The 24492-nt window shown below is 40.5% G+C and overlaps 1 protein-coding gene across 15 annotated transcripts in view; it reads right to left on the bottom strand.

The window, feature by feature from the left end:
• Window positions 1-24492, bottom strand: part of dmd (dystrophin) — a 1684732-nt gene that overhangs the window by 730144 nt on the left and 930096 nt on the right. The window contains exon 1 of one of the 15 annotated variants that reach the window (XM_008107352.3): window positions 4833-4985. The exons of the other annotated variants lie outside the window; for them this stretch is intronic. The gene's annotated coding sequence lies outside the window, so the exon portion shown is untranslated. Of the gene's footprint in view, window positions 1-4832; window positions 4986-24492 lie in introns of those variants that run through there. 15 annotated transcript variants of the gene reach the window in all.

Here is a 24492-nt window from a genome sequence, read left to right as displayed (position 1 = left end):
CAAGACATTTCCATAACTTTTACACAGAGGTGTATACATTTTTCATTACAACATGGTAAAGTAATATATTTCTAAAATATATGTTTGTAAGCTTTAATTATTCAAGGTTCGTTCAGTACTTTCAAGGCAGTATTTCAGAATGACAAAATGTCTTCACTGAGAATTGTTCCTGTTGCTGTGTTATTCCATAACAAAAATAGCTGCAATATTGTACACACTAAACTAGCAGTAAGGCCATTAAAACTCTGCAAGATCTATTTTTGAATGGAAACATCTAGGGTTATACTAATTGAAAGTGCCTTGAATCTGTAAAAATGCTTTTATTGTGCAGTTGACACAGTCCAGTTCAATGCATTTCAATTTTTGCATTATATTTTAAATGTTAAATGTTATTTTTGTCCAATTAAAATTAAAATTAACCCAATTAAAATATTCCCAGCAACCTATTAAATAATTTACAGTAGTAAACCACAAATTAGAAGGCAAATGCTAACTTAAAACTGATTTCAGGAGACTTAATGAGGACTATTGAGGTGTGGTAATTGAGGCAGAGGGCTTGGAGGTCAGGAAATGCACATTTTCATTCTCAACAAATCAGGAAATGAATTGGGTATTCTCCACATTCTCAGTCAACATTTGACCCAAATGTAATGTCAAGTGATGCTACAAAAACAACTCATGTATTTCTCCATTCTATCTTCCTCTCCCCCAATTCAGTTATTCTAAACTATTTCTTGATTTTTTAGCACCATATATGTTTCACGATTCAGGGTTGCAACCCAGCATTTCAATCTAGTGGATAATTCTAATTTGGTTAGCAAGTTAAACCATGCTTGGTTTAAACAGTGAGTGAAAGAAACAAGAAGGTATTGAGCAAGAAGCAAAAAAAGTGATGATAGAAGAGCCGATATGAACATAACCTAATAGGAGAAAAACAGGGTTTGCCATTATATTAACATTAGTTTACTAATTCTTAGCTTAAACCTACACCATGGAATTCCTGTAGCTAAAATGTGCTTTATAGTCTTCAGAGATGGATGGAAGAATATACATAAAATAATGCTGTTCCTATTTTATCTAAAAAGCCCCCAAACTTTCTTTTTCTATGGTAAACATATACATTTAACTTCATTGACTACAAATTATAGTTATAAAATTATTTTAAAATTATTTTTGAAATGCACTATCATTACGAATATATTTTGTTTTTTGGGTTGTTTTTTTTTAAAATCAATAGCTTTTCAAATATTTCTTTAAGTGCACCAACATGCTTTTGCAAGCATGGTGGTTTAAACATTAGACTACAACACTGGATACCAAGATTTGCATCCCTGGTCAGCCATGAAACTCACTGGATGATCTTGGGCATGTCACACTCTCTTAACCTCAGAGGAATGCAAAAGCAAACCCCTTCTGAACAAATCCTGCTGAGAAACCATGATTATAGGCTTGCCTCAGTGTTACTATAATTCGGAAAAAACTTGAAGGCACACGAAAATAACAACATACAAATGGGGGACAGATCTCTAAGCGATGTTGATTACTAGAAGTACATAAATTCTATGTGTTCTAGTACCTCTTATAAAAAGTGATATCCTATGGCTTGCAACCAATGTTTTTTTTTTATTTACAAAAAACATTTGACTAGTTTGCAGGACACATTTTGTGTATGCAATTTATTGACTTAGGTACACAGTTCACCAAGGCCTCCAGTGCCACAGCAGGTTAAACCACTGAGATGAACTTGCTGACCGAAAGGTTGGCGGTTCGAATCCAGGGAGAGAAATGAATGCCTACTGTTAGCCTTAGCTTCTGCCAACCTAGCAGTTTGAAAACATGCAAATGTGAGTAGATCAATAGGTACCGGTCCGGCAGGAAGGTAACGGTGCTCCATGCTGCCATGCTGGCCATATGACCTTGGAGGTGTCTATAGACAACACCGGCTCTTCGGCTTAGAAATGGAGATGATCACCACCCCTCAGAGTCAGACATGACTAGACTTAACATCAGGGGAAAACCTTTACCTACCTTTACCTACACAGTTCATCATAAAGGTCCATTCACAGACAGAATCCCTTGTGTGCACTCCCCACTTTTACTGCCACTTTTTCTTAGGGTGACAACTACAACCGTGACAGGTGAAAAAATATGCAATTTCAATTGCAGAAAACACTGTTGAGGAGGAAAGATATCTTCAAATCTTAATTCACACTAAACAGTCTCCTAGCATGAACGCACTCTAAGGATCATATAAGCCACTGTATTTCATCATTCCTACTATTCCTGTGTGTCTCAATTTGCAAGTTTTCTCTACAGCTCATTTGATACTGTCACCAGGTCTTTTGGGTAACTCCTCTCACACAAAACCACTAAATACAGAGGACAGACTAGTGACCTCCAGCTGCTCCAATGTTGCTAAGACAGTTTGAAATTAATGCCAAATCTGAACAATTTCTTTACATAATCTCTTCTATCTTCTTGACTGGAAACCAAATGGGTACAGTTCTTGCTTCCAGTTTGTCATGGTGAATGCCTGTTTGTAAGCTCTAAAGGGCTATTTCTTTACTTCACAGTAAAAAAGGAAGCACCAATTAGTGCTAGAAGCTGTCTGTACATGGTGATCCAAATAGAAACAAGGCATATCCAAGTGCAAGAATATATTTTAGATATGAAGTATCTATCCGTTCATCATACTGCGCTGACACTTATAAAAAATTCAAAAAACCAAAACACAGATTGCTTTTGAGCTTACATCATTTCTAAAAACAGGTTGAAAGACAGACAAAGTAACATATAGAGCAAGGGCTAAGTATGGTAGAAAATGAGCATTTTTTAAAAAAATAGGCATACATTAACAAGTTATCCTTAGTGTTAAGAGAGAACCCAGAAGGAAATGCAGAATTTCTGGTAATTCATAGCATTTTCAATGTGATGCATAAGGACTTTTCAAAAAAAAGTTAAATACAACTGTTTTGCTAAAATACAACACAACAATGATCAAAATGATCTAATCACTATTTTAATTCCTTACTTGGCTCAGCTAAAAGACCAGCTATTATATCAATGTGACTGTTGTGCAGGATCCTGCCGGCAACCGTACTACTGTGTCCCATTTATACTATGCTATAAATGATCTAACTTACAAAAAAGGAGGGGGAAAGGACAATACTAATCTTGACAGGGAAAAAAAGATATTCACAGGACTGCTTCAAAACATTAAAGCAACTGAGCATGTAATTGAGCAAAAATAGAATGTGATTTCTGCGTTCACACAATTGAGATATTTATAGTTTTTCAAATGGGCCACAGAAAAAGAGCATGGAGCTTTTCCTAGCCAGAAAGGATTAACAAACATGGACATCTGATCATTGTTCCATCTTTCAGGTGAGTCCTCTGACTGGGTTGGTCACACCAAATTATAGCGAAGGGCTATAAATTCTACAAACAACATATATCTTAAAATACCACATATAGCCTCTTTTTCCATTCTAACCTGGTTAACAGTGCAAGAGACTGTAAAAAACAACAACAACAGAACCCACTAACTTTCCTGAAGTTTATGATGTTCATTGTACTATATGACATGTCTCGTTGAAAGTGCAAAATGCCTATGGCATGAATTCTGGTGTAACCAAAGAGAGAACGGTCAGAAGATTTCACAGAATGACCATTGAACTAATGGTTGCTGTTTTTAAAAACAAAATAAAACAATCCTAGTATGATGATGCCTTACCTAACAGTAATGACACTCAGGGGAAATTGTCAGAAAACTCACAACATTCAACCATACTATAGAAAGGTATCAATTTTAATAATTGTTTTAAAGGTGATCCCAGGACATATGTCACCAAGAACTACTCAAAAGATAAACCACAATATTGCGATCATATTATTAATTTTATTCCTTGTTATATAAACAAAATTGTGAACTAACCTTTTGACACAATGTATACAACTAAAATATAGGTAATTATAGGTTATATTTTACCTAGGAAATATTAAAAATTAGAGGACAGCAGAAGTTATCAGCAATGTAGCCCTGTTGATCCTTTAGTGTCAACAAAATTCATATAGGTATGAAGTCAAAACATTTTTAGAGTCCAGTACAGTTCATTATACTATACATTAATCAAAAAACAGATTTTTCAAAATAACTTGTCTGGCAATTCTTCCAAGAATTTGACACCCAGAAAAGAAGATCCAGAATGAAATTCCCTATCACAAATACATGTTGAAAATATAATATAAAAGTCAATTAGAAGCTTTACTCTCACCCATCTAAAAGCTTCATAAGAATGCTCTTGGAATTGCACCTTGCAGTGTAGTAAATGATTCAGGATGGGAAAATGGCCTGTTATTGCTAAAATCTGCCTCTCCCTGATGGATTATAGAAAAGAAGAGACTCCAGTAGAGATAAGTGTGCATGAAATGTTCTCCTCCCCCACCTCCTGCCTCCAGAGGATTTAGCCAAATTGGCTGCAAGGAGACTTCAAAAGCAGCCAGCTCAGAGATGCTGAAAGCACCTTACAGCTTGATATTGCTGGCCCTTACTTCTTCTTTCTAACAAAATTAGGATTACAACAAGGCCAGATGATCAGTAAGGCGGAGGCTTTGATTAAGACATTATTTTGTTGGAAACGCTACACTGCTCATGACAGTGGAAACATTTAATCTGGACCTCCCAATTTCAAGTACAAAAGCATCCCTCCCACTTATTGCTCAGAGATTCCTGCATCAGAACACAGGACTTTGGATGCTGCCTGGATGGCTTTAAAGCACCATTCCTCCAAACAGTAGATTCTCCCCTGCGTGCACACGCTCATCTCACTTACCTTGAATCACAAACAGAATATCTGCTAAATTCCCACGGATTATTTCAGTTCAGAGCAGCCGGCAATGCATCCGCACAATGCTTTGCCATTGCTAGTGTGAAGAGAAAGAGCTGCTGGGATGCTGAATGGCACATCAGCCAACTTTGTGTGTAGCAAAGGCTCCGTGGAAGATCTGGACTGAAATGACACTGAATTGTGGATTGGATTCCACTGCAAACAGCAATGGTGTCACAGAAGCATCTCTTTGAAGCAGAAAACCTCAATTTATCATTAAAACGGATTACAAAATAAACCCAATTTTAGATTGCAATATGCAAATCTGTCTCAAAATAAGAAGTGTTAGTTTATTGCATAATATTTGGATTTTGATCAATTTTTTTAACACAGTAAGTCATAATGGGATAAAAAAGTTGGACTACTCAAAAGGGAAAGAACTGGATTTAAAAGGTCCTTTATAGAATTACTTTTAAAATCTTCATACAGTTTTCTTTCTTTCTTGGCATTTTATTCTTCAAACTTCTTTAAAGTTGAATTTTTTAAATTTTACATATAGTAATGCAAAATAACAGAAAAAATCCATCATGGTTCATAGTTATAGTTATTTTTAATTAAATATACCTAATGTGTTTTGTTCTGAGCAAAAATTAATTACTCAGGTATCACAAAGTTAAACCCAATGTTCCTTCTAACAAGCATAAATCCATTTAAATGAATAAACTAAATGGGATTAATGTCACACTCATATAAATGCTTCTGCTATAGGTAGGGGTAACACTGAATTTAGTTTATGGCATTTTCATTAATTCCAGCTGAATTAATGACCTATATTTAAATCACAGCTAAGAAACTATGAACTGCTCTTTTAAGTGCAGACAAATATGGTGGATACATCATGCCATTTTAATGGCTATAGAATCAGTAAATATGTGATGTACTTCACTTATCAGCGTTTATATAGCTTTAAATATTAAGCAACATTTCCCAGTGTCATGCTCTTCAGAATACTCATATGAATCTCTCTAAAAAGGTTAGAAATGCTCATCTTAGGTATTAGTGTATATGCAATTGCTGAAATATTGAACTGAAAGAGACCATAATGGTGATTTACAGCTGCTGTTTAGTTTACATTTTCCCATGAAAGTTAGCATATGGAAATTTAGAACTAAATATACTTCCATAAAGCAATATGCAAAGTATTTTTGCTGGCACTGAATACAGTCTACTTTGCTTGTTTATAGCCATTGAGTTAGCACAATAACTGATAGAAAAAATGAGTAAAATGCATGATGCAGCATCATGTTATGAGTCAGAGAAGTAATACTGGATGGTTGATTCCAGAAAATTCTAGCTAAGCTCCATGGCTCTCCTACATGAAAGAGATGAAGAAAGTGAAGTCTGCAGCCACATAGAATTGTCAAAGGTTTTTTATGCCCCTTGACACATCTGGACTATATGGGTCTTATACTGTTAATATCTACATGTACTCTGTGTGTGGGGGGGGGAGGTCATTTGGAGAGGTAGATTGAGGTGTTACCAGCTCTAGTAGTCCTTTTCATTTTCAGTGGGACAAAAATGTTCTATAAAAATGCCAAGATTGTATTAGGACACATAGCCACAAGATCCCAAGCAAATTCTCTTCTCAGGCTGATAGTCTGTCTGTTTAAAATGTATCCATACTGTTTTGGAAGGGGATGCATTTCTTTTAGAGCTCTGCATCTCAAACCATCTGATGTGGAGTCCACCATTTTTTTTAAAGGTGCCAATGCCCAGGACCAAATTTGTGTTCATTGGATGAAATTCTTTCTTTGTTTCCTGAAAACCCATCAGGGTAGGTGCCAGATATCATCACTTTCAGCATTGTCAAAAAAGATCAGGTGCAGATTATTGGGAATGGTCATTGGACCAACACTGACACTGGAGGTAGAAATAGTTTTCAGGGGCAGGAAAGCTTTTTTATTAGCTCAGGCTGGCACATTAATGGTGATGCTATCTGGGCAAAGATAGCTTTGTTGAATTTTGTCCAGACTCTGATAAGCTCTTGTTTGGATCACTGCATTATGCTTCATGGGGGATACCTTTGAAAATGGTATATAAATTACCCCAAAACTGGACAGCCAAACTGTTAATTGTTGAGGGTAAGATCATATTATGCCAGTGCTCTCTGATCTGTACTAGCTTCTAGTCCATTTTCAACCACATTTCAAAGCATTTGCAAATGCTTAAAGCCTAAAAGAATGTAGCAAGGTAACTATTTTTCCCATATATGCTGACTTGTTGCAAAGATAACACAACACAACCAAAAAGGAATTATTGGTATCTTGGTTTTGAGGCCTGTTCCTGGAGTTGTTTGAGGAGCTGATTCAGAAAATTGCATTGGATAGACTGCATCAGCTCTAGTTTCTTAGATACTGTTATCCTGGTTTTCTATGGGCAAGCAAATGGCAACTGGTAGATAGCATATGTTATGTATTTAAGAAACATATGCTGATAAGGGAAAACTGGTGCCATTTTTTTGGAATTAGTAGGTCAAATATACCCAGAAAGGGAACTAACATTTGAGACGCCAAAGTGTGTGTTGGCCAGTGCAATCCTTTGAGACTCTTTTTCAGTGGTTGAGGTAACATTAGGGAGTGGGCCTTTTCACTGCTGGCATCCCAATTATGGAGAGCCTTTCCTTTAGTGTCTTTTCAATCACCAACATTGCGACCATGTCAGTGCCAAGATATGCTTCTTTTATTGTTTGAATTTTCAGGAATTCAGTAAGTAAATCAACATCTATCTATCTATCTACTGTGATAGTTTCCAGAAAATATTGAATTTGTAATCATCATCATCATCATCATCATCCCCCCCCCCCCGTAGGTGCCACCTTGCCGTGGTGGGGGGGGGGGGGCTTAACTACTCCAATGATGACTGCGAGCTATGTTGGCGGTAGTGTAACTACTGGCAGGTCCAACCAAGCCAGAGAGGTCTCAGCTGAGAAGGAGAACTAAGAGCACTAATTAGCATTATGGAGAATCAAACCAAAACGAAGTCTATACTGGCTTGATCATCACCCAGGATAAAAAAGACTGCAGTGGATGCTGCTGATTCTGGACATCCATTGACAAGTGGGCTAGGGAATAAAAATACAAATGAACAGTCACAGAAGCGGCAGGAATATACAATGCCAGAAAACCGCATAGTTATGAAATGCTATTACAAATCTAAACCCCAAAAGTGTGGCTACCAAAAAAGGATGCATCGGCTATGGAAACAAGAGTACCCTGACTCACAAATAGCAGAACCCCAACTGGCTGACCAATGAAGATACATAATCAGAAACAAAGTGTTCAGTGAAGTTGAACTCGAAGAAATCCAGCACACCACAGCACAGATAGCAGCACAGACTCCAGCAACACTTGGAATGGTAGAACAGATTGAACCAGAAGAAAGTGTGGAGCTTTTGCAAGAATTTGAAAAACCAGCACTTGAAACATCTGCTGAACCACCAGGAACCTTGACAGCAAGACAACAAGAGCTCAAGGATAAGATCATAGCTCATGCTGCAGCAAATGCAATAAGAAAACGGCTCCCAACCCTAAAAACAGTGCCCAAGAGACACCTGGCGCCTCTCATGAAAGATGTGAATACAGTACTCTCCACTGTCCAAATAACATCAATTGAACAAACAAACCAGTATGCCTACAATGCAGCAGTGATAGTAACAGAAGAGCTTGGGCTCCTACAACCAAGGCAGCCCCAAAGAAAATCGACTGGAAAACCAAAGTGGAAAGTCAGGCTAGAGTTGAAAATCAAAAAGCTTAGATCAGATGCAAGTAACCTGAAAAATATGAAAGAGAAGAAACTGAAGAATGACAAAATCAAGCAATACCTGATCCGAAAGTACTGGCTGAACACCAGAAAAATTGAAGAAGCTTTGGAAAACGTGAAAGAACAAATTACAGCAACAGCCAGAAAAATTGAAAGGTATGAAGCCAGAATCATCCAGTACAGACAAAATCAACTGTTTCAATCAGACCAAAGACGGCTCTACCAGAGTCTGAACCAAACAACAGACACAGTAACCATAAAGCCAGAGGAAACTGCAACAACGAAGTTCTGGAAAGAGCTTTGGGAAAATAATAAGAACTACAACAAAAACGCTGGGTGGATAAAGGAGTTTGAAGGAAAATTCTCACAGAACAAAATGGAACAGATGGAAATAACAACTGAAATGATCAGCAAACGAGTGCAAAAAGTCAAGAACTGGACATCGCCTGGTAGTGATCAACTTCATGGATTTTAGCTCAAACATCTGATTAGTTTACATGGAAAAATGGCCCAACAATTCAATGAGATGCTGCAGAAAGGAAGTATCAGTGAATGGCTAACAACTGGAAGAACATACCTGATACAAAAGGATCCAGCAAAAGGAGCAGCACCAGGAAACTACAGGCCAATAACGTGTCTGCCCACTATGTTTAAACTACTGACTGGCATCATAGCTGACAGAATTCAAGACTATCTTGAAGAAAAAAACATCTTGCCAGATGAACAGAAAGGCAACAAACGGAAAAGCATGGGCACAAAAGACCAGTTATTGATTGACAAAATGATTCTGGAGAACTGTAAAAGCCGAAAAGCTAATCTTCACATGACGTGGATTGACTACAAAAAGGCCTTTGACTCACTCCCACACAGCTGGATCATCAAGTGCCTGGACGCCATCTGGATTTGTAAAAATGTTGGCACCTTTATTGAAAACATGATGGAGCACTGGAAAACTGAAATGTTTGTTGGAAATGAAAGCTATGGACTTGTCAACATCAGAAGAGGAATTTTCCAGGGAGATTCATTGTCCCCTCTGCTTTTCATTATTGCCATGATCCCTGTGTCAACAATCTTACAAAAAACAAATCTCAGCTACCAAACATCTAAGAATTCTCACAAAATTTCACATTTGATGTACATGGATGACCTGAAGCTATATGGGAAAATGCAAACTGAAATCCAGTCTTGACCAACACTGTCCGAATTTTTAGCACTGATATCAACATGGAGTTTGGTTTGGACAAATGTTCTACAGTGGCATTGAAGAAGGGAAAAATCATTGAAAATGATGGCATAAATATGCCCAATGGCCAAACAATAAAGTGTCACCAGCCAGAGGCCTATAAATATCTGGGCATATTACAGCTGGACAACATCAAGCATGAACATGTGAAAACTGTGGTCAGCAAAGAATACACACAAAGGGTCAGAAAAATTCTCAAAAGCAAGCTCAATTGAGGCAACACCATCAAGGCCATAAACACCTGGGCCATACCTGTCATAAGATATACTGCTGGCATTATAAATTGGACACAGGCGGAACTGGACAATTTGGACAGAAAAACAAGAAAACTCATGACCATTCATCATTCACTGCACCCTCTATCTGCCTAGAAGATCAAGGGGCAGAGGACTCTTACAAGTAAAACAAGCAGTCAAAGAAGAAGAACATGCCCTGGCAGAATATGTAAAGCAAAGTGAAGAACCTGCTTTGATTGAAGTCAAAAATCAGAAACTCCTCAAAACACAACAGACAAAAAACCAGTACAAGAAAACTGCACTACAAACTAGAGCTGACAGCTGGCACAACAAAACACTGCATGGAAAGTTCCTTGACAAAATTGAAGGAAAAGCTGATAAGGAGAAGACCTGGCTCTGGCTCATGAATGGGACCCTGAAGGAGACAGAAGGCCTGATCCTTGCAGCCCAGGAGCAAGCCATCAGAACAAATGCAATTAAGGCCAAGATCGAAAAATCAGCTGATGACCCAAAATGCAGACTGTGCAAGGAAGCTGATGAAACCATTGATCATATCCTCAGCTGCTGTAAGAAAATTGCACAGTCAGACTACAAACAGAGGCACAACTGTGTGGCCCAAATGATCCATTGGAACTTATGCCTCAAGTACCACCTGCCAGCAGCAATGAACTGGTGGGATCACAAACCAGCAAAGGTCGTGGAAAATGAACACGAAAAGATACTGTGGGACTTCCGAATCCAGACTGACAAAGTTCTGGAACACAACACACCAGACATCACAGTTGTGGAAAAGAACAAGGTTTGTATCATTGATGTTGCCATTCCAGGTGACAGTCGCATTGATGAAAAACAACAGGAAAAACTCAGCCGCTATCAGGACCTCAAGATTGAACTTCAAAGACTCTGGTAGAAACCAGTGCAGGTGGTCCCGGTGGTGATGGGCACACTGGGTGCCGTGCCAAAAGATCTCAGCCAGCATTTGGAAACAATAGACATTGACAAAATTACGATCTGCCAACTGCAAAAGGCCACCCTACTGGGATCTGCACGCATCATCCGAAAATACATCACACAGTCCTAGACACTTGGGAAGTGTTCGACTTGTGATCTTGTTTGAAGTGTCATACAACGTCGTTGTGTCAATAATAATAATAATAATAATAATAATAATAATAATAATAATATACTTTATTTATAACCCATCCTATCTCCCCAGGGAATAGAAGTAATGTGTTAAAATGTGACAGTATACAGAATTTTGCACTGGAACAAATCTCAGGGGGCATAAAGGTAAGGCAAAAGTAGCCCCCTACAGTTGATACCTTAAGTGAGCTTGAGACTTTGTGGCCCCTTAGTGGGCCTATCTTTGACCAATTTACTCCGCTTGACAAGGAAGATGTTGCTAGAATCCTAGCTGTTGCAAAGCCAACCACCTGTTCCCTTGATCCGTGTCCCTCCTGGCTGGTGAAGGGCTGCCTGGAAGGTCTACTCAATCCGTTGAGTAATATAATCAATGGCTCTCTTGTACAGGGGGTCTTCCCGGACAACCTAAAAGAGGCAAGGGTTCGTCCCTTGCTAAAGAAGCCTAGCTTGGATCCCATGACCCTTGCCAACTATCGTCATGTCTCCAACCTTCCATTCTTGGGTAAGAGGATAGAGCGGGCTGTACTGGGACAATTGCAACAATTTCTGGATGATACAGCCGGCCTGGACCCTTTCCAGTCAGGCTTCCGCCCTGGCCATGGGACGGAGACAGTCCTGGTTGCCATTACAGATGAACTTCGTTGCCAGTCTGATAGCGGCGGATCAGCGCTACTGGTACTTCTCAACCTTACCGCAGCATTTGACACCGTTGACTACGATCTAATGATTCACCGTCTCGCCATGGCCGGAGTTTGTGGTCAGGCCCTCAATTGGTTCAACTCATTTCTGCGAAACCGGAGCCAATGCGTGGAGTATATGGATCAAGTCTCCGACAGATCTCCCCTCCTATGTGGGGTACCCCAAGGTGCAATTCTCTCCCCTCTTCTCTTCAACATCTACGTTAGACCCCTTGCTAGTTTGGCTTGGAGTTTCGGCCTAGACTGCTATCAATATGCGGATGACACCCAACTCCTTCTGCGCTTGGAGCCTGGAGCAACGTCAATACCAGACAATTTCACCTTATGTCCGGAGGCTCTGTCGAACTGGCTACGTGCTAGTAGACTGAAGGTGAACCCGGCGAAGACTGAGATTCTCTGGCATGGCCGCTTAACTGGTCTGACCCACTTGCTACCCACCTTCGATGGTGCTGCCCTATCTCCTTCGCCTACCGTTAAGAGCCTGGGTGTCGTTTTAGATTCGCAGCTGACATTGGAAGCTCAAGTCGCTGCTGCCAGCAAACAGGCCTTTTTCCACCTACGACAAGCAAGGCAACTGGCACCCTATCTATCTGATGAGGCGCTGGCAAAAGTCATCCATGCCACGGTCACGTCTAGGCTGGACTATTGCAACGCCCTGTATGTTGGCCTTCCGATGTCCACGACCCGAAAGCTCCGTATTGTTCAGAATGCAGCAGCCAGGCTACTCACAAGAACACCCATGAAATGCCACATAACACCAGTGCTGCAGCATCTGCATTGGCTGCCAACTGATTACTGTGGTCTATATAAGATGCTAGTTCTGACCTTTAAAACTCTTTACAGCCAGGGCCCATCGTATCTTAGGGACTGTCTCTCCTTCTCCCATCATCGGAGGTCACAACGACCATCCCAACGAGACTTACTTTATGTACCGGGTCCTAGAGAAGTGCACTTGGAAAGGACCAGACGCAGAGCTTTTTCTATTTCTGCCCCAACCTTATGGAATGCCTTGCCGCCCTATATGAGAGCCATACATGAGTTAGGGCCTTTTACCCTAGCACTCAAGACCTGGCTCTTTACTAGAGCTTTTAATCTATGTTAATTTTATCAATATTTGTATGTATATATTTTTATCCTTTACAATTTTATCTTGTAAATCACCTAGAGCATCGTGGATGGAGGGCGATTAATAAGTAATTAAATGATGATGATGATGATGATGATACTGCCATTCTTTTTCCTGCTTAGGTGAAGTAACATAAAACTACTACTTTCTAGTGAGTTTTCATATGGATTTCATTGCATGCTGTAATCTATTAAATAAACTTATAGAGTCTTTTGGCTCTGATCTGACCTCATCAAACAGCTGTAATCTCAAAGAACAAGGCTCTAAAGAGTTCATAAACAACAGAGAATAAAAAAAACCCTCCAGATAGAAATCATCTCATTGTTTGCTTTCGTAAATGAACACTCTAGGATGCAAAAATGTGAACTTTAATATGTTCAAATGAGATAAAATCTGGACCATCTTTGCACTAACAAATGGAAAAAATGTCCTCCAGTGGCTGAAAAGCAGGGTGGGAGAGAAATAAATTTTATCCATGCTTCCTCTTTGTCTATTTAATATAGTCAAGGCCTTATCAGCACTCAAACACACTCTAGTGAAAAGCCCCAGAACACCAGCTAAAATCCCTGAATGCTTCATCTGTCATTCTGCCTTGTCTTTTTTATTGAATTCTAATGAAAATATCTATAATACACTGGAAACGACCATGCAAACACTGAAAAAGAAATCCAAATATTCAATGAACAATAATCTCTCAGCCCTGAATTCTGAAAAACAATCAACTACATACCACAGGAAAAGAAATGTATTAAAATGTCCTGGAAGAGTGTCATTTGCACCATCAGCTATTAATCAAAGAGAAAGATTGTAAAGTGAGGAATATAGGAGAGCAATGCATGAAATGGTTAACAAAAACATCAAGGTTGTCTAGCTAGCTATTCAACTTTTAAATTCAAGATGAATTTGGAGTGAGCATTTTGTTAAGGAACATAAAATCCTGCTGGAAAATTCCCATCTTAAAAGGAGAACATTTTATTTTGTAAAGTCATCACTCTTTAACCAAGACAGCAAAAGGTGAGCCTCCTTCTCCTTACGCCGAACAGGAGAATAAGGTCCATTAAATGGACCTCTCTTATTACTGCTCATTTTTATGTTGAGCATTCCTTTTATTTTGAAGGTTTTCCTTGTAATTGGGAACAGATTGTCTATGGCTGTTTCATAAAGGTGTGTTTTCAGATCATTTGCTGACCAGTTATGGAATACTGAGACCATACACAAAAGACTGATTTGATAAAGGGCCACTTTCTAAAACCCAATTAAACAGTGTTAAACCTGGAAATGATCAATGCCAGGAATAACCTAGGCCCCTTCCACACAGCTGAATAAAATCCCACATTATCTGCTTTGAACTGGAATATATGTCAGTGTGGACTCAGATAACCCAGTTCAAAGCAGATTTTGTGGGATTTTCTGCCTTGATATTCTGGGTTATATGGCTGTGTGGAAGATCCCCCAGTTTATGATCAGCTGAGGTAGATGTTACATTTTGACTTCCTTCTACCATCTTTCCTGTGAACTAAACACCTGAGCCCTCAGGGCAACCTAATAGCTGGGTTTTTCCCTACCTAGCTGTTTAAAAGAAGGTAGACTCAAGGAATTCCCCTACCAAGTCCCAAGACACTTCTAAGAGTAGTCTCCTACCCTACTCTCTGGATCCCAGGAATTACACAGGCAGTTCCAGAGCACTCCTCTTCCCCAAATGGATTTCAAGCTGTTCTCCATAACTCTTAGTTTTCTCTTTTCCTCAGATTTGTTAAGGTTTGAATCTATGTATATATTAATAGTAATAATTTTATTTCTTGTCTGCCTCTCCTCAGGCCTCAAGGTGGGTTACAACACTGCTAAAACACACATTCACCTCAACACATTATTTAAAATCTACATATTAAAATCTATTTCCACAAAATACATATTAAAACATATTTTTAAAAAGAGATTAAAATGTGATCATTTAAAAAATCCAACCATATCCAAATGTGAAAATGTGCCATATACATATATGATTTGAAAAAATAAGCCCTAGTTAAAAGAGAAAGTGCATACCTGGACTTGGAAGGCAAACTGCACTGCAGCCAAAGTTACATGTTTGATAGCCTCCAGGGGCGGAGACCAGAGATGATTGGCAGGATCTTTTCAGAGGCAGTTTGGCATTACTTTTCTAAACTGAGAGAGTATGGCTTGCCCAACATCAACACTAGGATTCTATGGTGAGTGGGAGGGAAGGCTGAATCCTAGTCTACCAGAGTAGAAGTCCAACACTCAAACCACTATACCACACTTGCTTCAGGGATGAAGATAGTTGTTACTGTGATCGGAGATGACTGGGAATTCCTTTGATTTCACTAGTTTCAAAGTGCTGTAACTTTTCAACTTTCACTGTAAAGGCCACCCAGAAGGGAATTAACATAACTGCAATAAAAGGAAGTAACTTTATACTTATGGAAACGTCTTTATTGCATAACCTAACGACCTCATCAGGTGGGGTGAAATCAGTGTTCTAGGATACTTTCATCTCATTTGGGGGACAGAGGCCAACACCAGACATCTCATAATGGCCCCAACCCCAACTAGGGTGAAAGTTGTTGTATGTCTTTCGGGCTGTGTGGCCATGTTCCAGAAGTATTCTCTCCTGACGTTTTGCCCACATCTATGGCAGGCATCCTCAGAGGTTGTGAGGTATGGATAAATTAAGTAAGGAAAGGAAAGAATATATATCTGTGTATAGTCCAAGGTGTGGCAAGAGTTCTTTGTCACTGGGAGCCAGCATTAATGTTTCAGTTAATCACCCTAATTGGCATTGGAAATGTTTTGTCCCTTGCCTGGGGGCATCCTTTGTTCAGTCAAGTCCTTATTGTGTTGGTTCCCATCTACTGTTTTGATTTTGGAGTTCTGTAATATTGGTAGCCAATTTTGTTCATTTTCATGGTTTCTTCCTTTCTGTTGAAGTTGTCCACATGCTTGTGGATTTCAATGGCTTCTCTGTGTAGTCTGACATGATAGTTGTTAGAATGGTCCAGCATTTTTGTGTTCTCAAATAGTATTCTGTGTCCAGGCTGGTTCATCAAATGCTCTGCTATGGCTGATTTCTCTGGTTGAATTAGTCTGCAGTGCCTTTCATGTTCTTTGACTCTTGTTTGGGCACTGCGTTTGGTGGTCCCTATGTATACTTGTCCACAGCTGCATGGTATCCGGTAGACTCCTGCAGAGGAGAGAGGATCCCTCTTGTCCTTCGCTGACCGTAGCATTTGTTGGATTTTCTTTGTGGGTCTGTAGATAGTTTGTAGGTTGTGCTTTTTCATCAATTTGCCTATGCGGTCAGTAGTTCCCTTGATGTATGGTAAGAACACCTTTCCTCTGGGTGGATCTTTGTCTTGACTCTCATGGCTTGTTCTTGGCCTTGCAGCTCTTCTGATGTCTGTGGTGGAGTATCCATTGGCCTGTAGAGCCCAGTTTAGGTGGTTGAGTTCACCTTGGAGGAGGTGAGGTTCGCAGATTCTTTGTGCACGGTCTGTCAGGGCTTTGATTGTGCTCCTTTTTTTGACTTGGGTGATGGTTGGAGTTTTTATGAAGGTATCTATCTGTGTGTGTAGGTTTTCTGTAAACTGTGTGGCCCAATTGTTGATTGGGTTTGCGGATGACCAGAACATCTAGAAATGGCAGTTTTCCTTCCTTTTCTTTTTCCATGGTGAATTGGATGTTTGGGTGGATGCTGTTAAGATCGTCCAGGAACTTGCTGAGTTCTTCCTCTCCATGGCTCCAAATTGTGAAGGTGTCATCTACGTATCTGAACCAAACAGTTGGTTTTTTTGGTGCTGTTTCTAGGGCCTGTTTTTCAAAGTATTCCATATAGAAATTTGCTACTACTGGGCTGAGAGGGCTCCCCATGGCCACTCCATCCTTCTGTTCATAGAATCCAGTGTCCCACTGAAAGTAGCTAGTGGTGAGGCAATGGAGAAACAGGGCTGTGATGTCTTCTGGGAAGTTTTGTTTGATTAGTGTGAGGGTGTCAGCTACTGGGACTTTGGTAAAAAGGGACACCACATCAAAGCTGATCAGGATGTCCTTGGTGCTTAGATTGAGGTTGCTGATCTTTTCTATAAAGTGTGTAGAGTCCTTGATATAATGTGCAGTGAGCCCAATGTGGGTTTGTAGCTGTGTAGCCAGAAATTTTGCTAGGTTGTAAGTCGGCGATCCAATGGCACTTACAATGGGTCTGAGTGGGATGGAGTCCTTGTGGATTTTGGGGAGTCCATAAAGCCTGGGTGGGAGGGCTTCTGATTTGCACAGCTGTTGGCGTATGTCAAAGTTAATGGAGGAGTTCTTGATTAGAGTGTTCGTTTTTCTGGTGATTTTGTTAGTAGGGTCTTGTTTCAGAGTCAAGACAAAGATCCACCCAGAGGAAAGGTGTTCTTACCATACATCAAGGGAACTACTGACCGCATAGGCAAATTGATGAAAAAGCACAACCTACAAACTATCTACAGACCCACAAAGAAAATCCAACAAATGCTACGGTCAGCGAAGGACAAGAGGGATCCTCTCTCCTCTGCAGGAGTCTACCGGATACCATGCAGCTGTGGACAAGTATACATAGGGACCACCAAACGCAGTGCCCAAACAAGAGTCAAAGAACATGAAAGGCACTGCAGACTAATTCAACCAGAGAAATCAGCCATAGCAGAGCATTTGATGAACCAGCCTGGACACAGAATACTATTTGAGAACACAAAAATGCTGGACCATTCTAACAACTATCATGTCAGACTACACAGAGAAGCCATTGAAATCCACAAGCATGTGGACAACTTCAACAGAAAGGAAGAAACCATGAAAATGAACAAAATCTGGCTACCAGTATTACAAAACTCCAAAATCAAAACAGTAGATGGGAACCAACACAATAAGGACTTGACTGAACAAAGAATGCCCCCAGGCAAGGGACAAAACATTTCCAATGCCAATTAGGGTGATTAACTGAAACATTAATGCTGGCTCCCAGTGACAAAGAACTCTTGCCACACCTTGGACTATACACAGATATATATTCTTTCCTTTCCTTACTTAATTTATCCATACCTCACAACCTCTGAGGATGCCTGCCATAGATGTGGGCAAAACGTCAGGAGAGAATACTTCTGGAACATGGCCACACAGCCCGAAAGACATACAACAACCCTGTGATCCCGGCCATGAAAGCCTTCGACAACACATAGGGTGAAAGTGTCACCGAATGCTTTCACCCCAACATGGGAGACAGATTCGCCTTGCTGCTCCATCTTTCCTCACCTGGCCTTTCTGATAAGGTCGCATAGTGGATCTCAGTTATAATAACTGCAACAATGCTAACCAGTTCATTTATATAGTCTTCTTAATCATTATGGGGGTTTTAATGACACAGCAAGATGAACTCCCTTAATATTTGAGATAATCCAAATAATAAATCCAAAGAATAAATTGTAGGAAAGGGATTCAGCCCCTATTATTACCAAATGGATCAAGTCATAACCTAGATTGCAAGAAGGATTTAGTAAACTTCAAAAAGAGAGTGCAATAGAAGTATATCCAATATCCATATTTCTTTTTTAGGCATGTGAATGTGGCAAAATAAACACTCAGTGCCTGTGAGGTCACCCTGTCAAAAGCAAAGCAACTCGTACAAGTATTATGAGGTTCATCCTAATTAAAAAACTACAATAATTTCCTTTCTTCTCCTGATCATCTTTTTATATAGATAATTGAGACATGCAACAATATGCTGCTGTGTAGAATGCTTCCCAAGCAGTTCTACTACTTAGCCTATAAAGACTTAGCTAGCCATATCTAACAGGAGAATCTGTTTCTTATTATAACAGAACAATTAGCATTATAACTCCCATAAAACAGAAATGAAACACATTGACAGGACCATAGCCAGAGGCTTGCAATGTGATGTGCTTCCAGTTCCTGAATGGACCTACAGTCTGACAGTTCTTCATCTTTTATGAATATCCAATTTCATTTTTAAAAGATACCATAAAGCATGAAAATCTTAAAAGTTATAAAACAGCAGAAATTAAGAGAGGGGAAGGAAAATAGAGGAACAATTAGTCTACCCATTGGCTGCCGTTTATCTTCCGGACCCAATTCAAGGTTCAGGTGATTACCTACAAAGCCCTGAATGGTTTGGGACCCACCTACCTTCGTGACCGCTTTTCCCTCTATGAACCTGTGCGATCTCTTCGTTCATCGGGGCAGGTCCTCCTCTTGCTCCCACCTCCATCACAAGCGCGGTCGGTGGGGACGAGGGAGAGGGCCTTCTCCGTGCTGGCCCCCTGGCTCTGGAACTCACTCCCCGGGGAAATTAGGCAAGCTACCACCTTGGCTGCATTTAGAAAGAGCCTTAAAACATGGCTCTTCACTCAGACCTTTGGATAAGAGCCCCCATCTGTATGATAAAATGTTGCTTTGGTGTCCTTGTTCTGATTGGTTGCATCTTGCCTTGCCAATTTTCTGGTATAATCACAGGGTCCATCCCACTCCAAATCCTCTAAGACTTTGTAGCACTTTATTAACTACCTCATGTCTACAAAACACACTTAGCACACTTTCACCCAGTTGTTTTTATGATTTTATCGCTGTATTTTAATATGCTTTTACCAATGTTTTTGCTATGTCTATGTTAATGTTTATTCCTTTTGCACACGGTTTTTTTATTGTTTGATGTGTGTTATGGTTCTTACTGTATTTGTTTGGGCTTTTGCCCCATGTAAGTGGCTCCGAGTCTCTTCGGGGAGATGGAGGCGGGGTATAAGAATAAAGATTATTATTATTATTATTTGTTTGAAAAATTTAACTCCTTAAGCAGTTGCTTCTACTTAGTACTAAATATTTTTTAATGACAGGGAAAGTTAGTTTGCTTGCCTTCTTCATCCCAGAAGGGTTTCTGAAGTTATGAATAATTGTAATTTAGAGAAGCAGCATATTTGAGTGTTGAGTTACAACTTGGGAGACCAAGATTTTAATTCCCCACTTAGCCATGAAAATCCACTCAATAACCTTGGGTTAAATTAAGGCAAAGGCAACCTGCTCTGAACAAATCCTGTCAAGAAAATCCTGCAATAGGTTCAGTTTAAGATTGCTGTAAGTCAAAAATCAGTTGAAGGAACACAACAAATTATGGGACTTTCCAATATGACCTCATCACATGATGGAAATTTAGCGTCCTAGGATGCTTCTGTCCCAGTTGACCCATGTAGCCCCACGCTGCCCATCACATGACATAGCCTCACTTCTGGTGGGCTCCATGGGTCAACTGGGGCAGAAGTGTTGTAGGATGCTGTGCTGCCATCACAGGAACCTCCCTGTGTTCTATTTGGAACAACAGGACTACCATGGGCAAAAGCCATGAGTGACAATTTTCCACATGTGATGGGGAAATATCAGTTGGTGATGAGGCAAGGTGTTGGGATTGCCCTGCTGCTTTTCCCAATATGCCACGGAGGTCCAAACTCATCTCTAGGCTATGGTGGACTTTTCTTATTTTTAGTTGATGCAGAAAGCAGAAAGAAAGAACTGATTCAAACCTGCAGACAGAATTTGAAGCTTTTCAGGGGATTAAGTCCCTGGTGGCACAATGGATTAAATCCTTGTGCTGGCAGGTCTGCTGTTAGGTCAGCAGTTTGAATCCGGGGAGACCAGGTGAGTTCCCTCTGTCAGCTCCAGCTCTCCATATGGGGACATGAGAGAAACTTCCCACGAAGATGGTAAAACACCAAAACATCTGGGTATCTCTTGGGCAACGTCCTTGCAGATGACCAATTATCTCATGCCAGTAGCAGGTTGAAGTTTCTCAAGTCGCTTCTGACATGAAAAAAATATAACCCTGAAGCTATGAGTTTTAATACATAGTGTAATATTTAGACATAAAGATTTCTCATGTGAACGCTGAAATGGAACATTCTCATTAAAAGAAATGTTTGATTCCCAAATATGACAAGCAACATGACAATAACGTTTTCAGTCACTGTGCTCATGACTACAAGTAGAATCTAAAGACAAGTGAATGTATAAATCTCAATCATACATATTTTAATGCATATGTATTCTGATTCTTATACCCTAGGCATACATTTGGTAGTGAAAATGAGCCTTATCATAACCTTACTTACCAAGCAATATATATCTAGATTGATTTCTACAGTTCATAATACTGTATGTTCTAATGCAATATATGAACACCTTAAAATGTTTTACAAGTATCTTTACAGGACAAAATCAAAGAGAGAGAAAGATGGCATGTCTAAAATATTATTGTGAAGACTGTTGCATGTTTGTTTATTTACAAAAGGGCTTGGAATCATGTTCCTAAAGCTTGCATGCAGCTGCAAAGACCACTTAGGTGGCAACTGGAAACTTGTAGATTTCCCAATTGCCATGCAAACTGCATCATCAAGGGATCAAATTACATGTGATTTTAATTTTATTGAATTCAGGAAGGATACTCCACTCAAAACTACAATAAACAGAGATGAGGGAACCAGAGAATCTTTTCCTTTATTTTTTTTAGGGCACAGTAGTAGCAGTAACAGTAACTTGCTGGTAATAAAACATCTAGTACAGGTTATGAATAATATGGGTTATGTAGTTTTGTTCTTCAGTTGAATTTGTATGTAAGTAAGAATGGGTACATTTTAAAGTGTAACTCCAGTCATTTTTTAAGTTTTGGAAAGCATAGGGAAGAGTTAAAATCCATGTAATATTCGTTTTGCTGTCTTTGCCCCTATTCAGAAGATTTCACTTCATTTTCTGTCCCTGAGACAATTATATTTGGAAAAAATTGGGTTATTATGGAAACAAAGACTGATGATAAAGCTTCAATGGATTTCCCCATGAAATTACAGGAGTGAATTTCCATTCCTAAGAGTAGATTTATCTCACTTCCTGTTGTCTCACCCTCATTTGTATATAGGAGCCGTATCTGAGTTGGATATTTGCATCTTGGGGGCAACCTGTAATTACTTATTACATTCTAAAGTAAATGGATTGTCACCTTACTGTGGTGAGGGGGCTTGCATGTTCCAATGAACCTGCTGGCACAACCACTGCAGTCATGCAATCCCAGGAGGGGCCACAGGGGAGGATCGAGACCAAGAACAATCCGAAGACCCTAAGACCTCAATGGCGGAGCAGGTGGAGGATAACATGGTACATGTTACAATGGCTGTGAAGGCGGAAGAAGGCTGCAACAGACTGAGAAGCCACTGTTGTTGTGTTAATCATGCTACTGCTGGGACCTCATTCTGTGAAGACTGTGTGTTGACCGGCCATGCACTGACATCCACACATTTTAAAAAAATCATGCACAGGCGTTTTCCAAGAAAAATAATAACAAACCAATAAAAGTCCCATGACGATCAGCAAGTGGCAACGGGGGCAGTACTGTGAAATCTGGAAGCCCCTAGTCACAGACTGGCACATGGGTGGTGGATATGGACTCAGTCACTCTACCTCAAGGTCCGAGGCAGTTGAGTAGTCCGGCAGCTATATCCATGACTGAGCAGCCCTTTTTTAGGATCCACTCTGCTCACCCCACACGGTGAAGGGCTAGAAAAGGTGCCCTAAACATAGTCTGCCTCTCTAATCCCTGACTGAAATGCCACATCCAGAGGGGTCACCACTCTGCAGCCAAAAAATGAAAATGAACTTTAGAACATAGAATGTACAGACACTGTTGGATAATACTGACAGTGAACGCCCCGAACACAGGACTGCTATCATTGCAAGGGAGCTGGGACGCTTTAACATCGACATAGCAGCCCTTCAGGAGACCCGGAGAGCAGGAGAGGGACAACTGAAGGAAGAAAAATTTTATCCATGATAACATGATGGCAACAGTCTTGGACAGCAACGGCTCCCAAAGTGGCGCATTTAAGGTGGAATCAGGTGTCAAGCAGGTATGTGTTATTGCCCCTACCTTATTTTCCATCTTCATCGCTATGATACTTCACCTTGTTGATGGGAAGCTTCCCACCGGAGTGGAAATCATTAATCAGACAGATGGCAAGCTATTTAACCTCAGCAGACTGAAAGCCAAAACCAAGGTCACCAGAACATCTATTATAGAACTCCAATATGCCGATGACAACGTATGTGTACATTCAGAAGAAGACCTACAAGCCACTCTAAACACTTTTGCAGAAGCATACGAGAAGCTCGGCCTCTCATTGAACATTGAGAAAACCAAAGTGCTCTTCCAACAGGCACCAGCTATTCCCTCTGCAATGCTAGGAATACAGCTTAATGGTGTAACATTAGAAAACATTGCCCATTTCCGCTTCCTTGGCAGCCACCTCTCCTCAAAAGTAACATTGACACTGAAATACAACACCACCTGAGCTCTGTGAGTGCAGAATTTTTCTGAATGAAGCAGAGAGTGTTTGATGATCGGGATATCCGTAGAGATACCAAGGTGCTCGTTTATAAAGCCATTGTCCTCCCAACCTGCTTTACGCCTGTGAAACGTGGATGGTCTACAGATGTCACACTCAATTCCTAGAGCGTTTTCATCAGCGTTGCCTCAGAAAAATCCTGCAAATCTCTTGGGAAGACAGGCGGACAAATGTCAGCGTGCTGGAATAATCAAACACCACCAGCATTGCAGCGATGCTCCTACGCCATCAACTCCACTGGACTGGCCATGTTGTCCGAATGCCCGATCACCATCTCCCAAAGCAGTTGCTCTACTCCATAGAATCATAGAATCATAGAATAGGAGAGTTGGAAGAGACCTCATGGGCCATCCAGTCCAACCCCCTGCCAAGAAGCAGGAAATCGCATTCAAAGCACCCCCGACAGATGGCCATCCAGCCTCTGCTTAAAAGCCTCCAAGGAAGGAGCCTCCACCACAGCCCGGGGGAGAGAGTTCCACTGTCGAACAGCCCTCACAGTGAGGAAGTTCTTCCTGATGTTCAGGTGGAATCTCCTTTCCTGTAGTTTGAAGCCATTGTTCCGTGTCCTAGTCTGCAGGGCAGCAGAAAACAAGCTTGCTCCCTCCTCCCTATGACTTCCCTTCACGTATTTGTACATAGCTATCATGTCTCCTCTCAGCCTTCTCTTCTGCAGGCTAAACATGCCCAGCTCTTTAAGCCGCTCCTCATAGGGCTTGTTCTCCAGACCCTTAATCATTTTAGTCGCCCTCCTCTGGACGCTTTCCAGCTTGTCAACATCTCCCTTCAACTGTGGTGCCCAGAATTGGACACAGTATTCCAGGTGTGGTCTGACCAAGGCAGAATAGAGGGGGAGCAGGACTTCCCTGGATCTAGACGCTATTCCCCTATTGATGCAGGCCAGAATCCCGTTGGCTTTTTTAGCTGCTGCATCACATTGTTGGCTCATGTTTAACTTGTTGTCCACGAGGACTCCA

Source organism: Anolis carolinensis, chromosome 3 (genome assembly GCF_035594765.1).
Source record: "Anolis carolinensis isolate JA03-04 chromosome 3, rAnoCar3.1.pri, whole genome shotgun sequence".
NCBI classification, from domain to species: Eukaryota; Metazoa; Chordata; class Lepidosauria; order Squamata; family Dactyloidae; genus Anolis; species Anolis carolinensis.
This window is presented reverse-complemented; position numbering and strand designations above follow the sequence as displayed.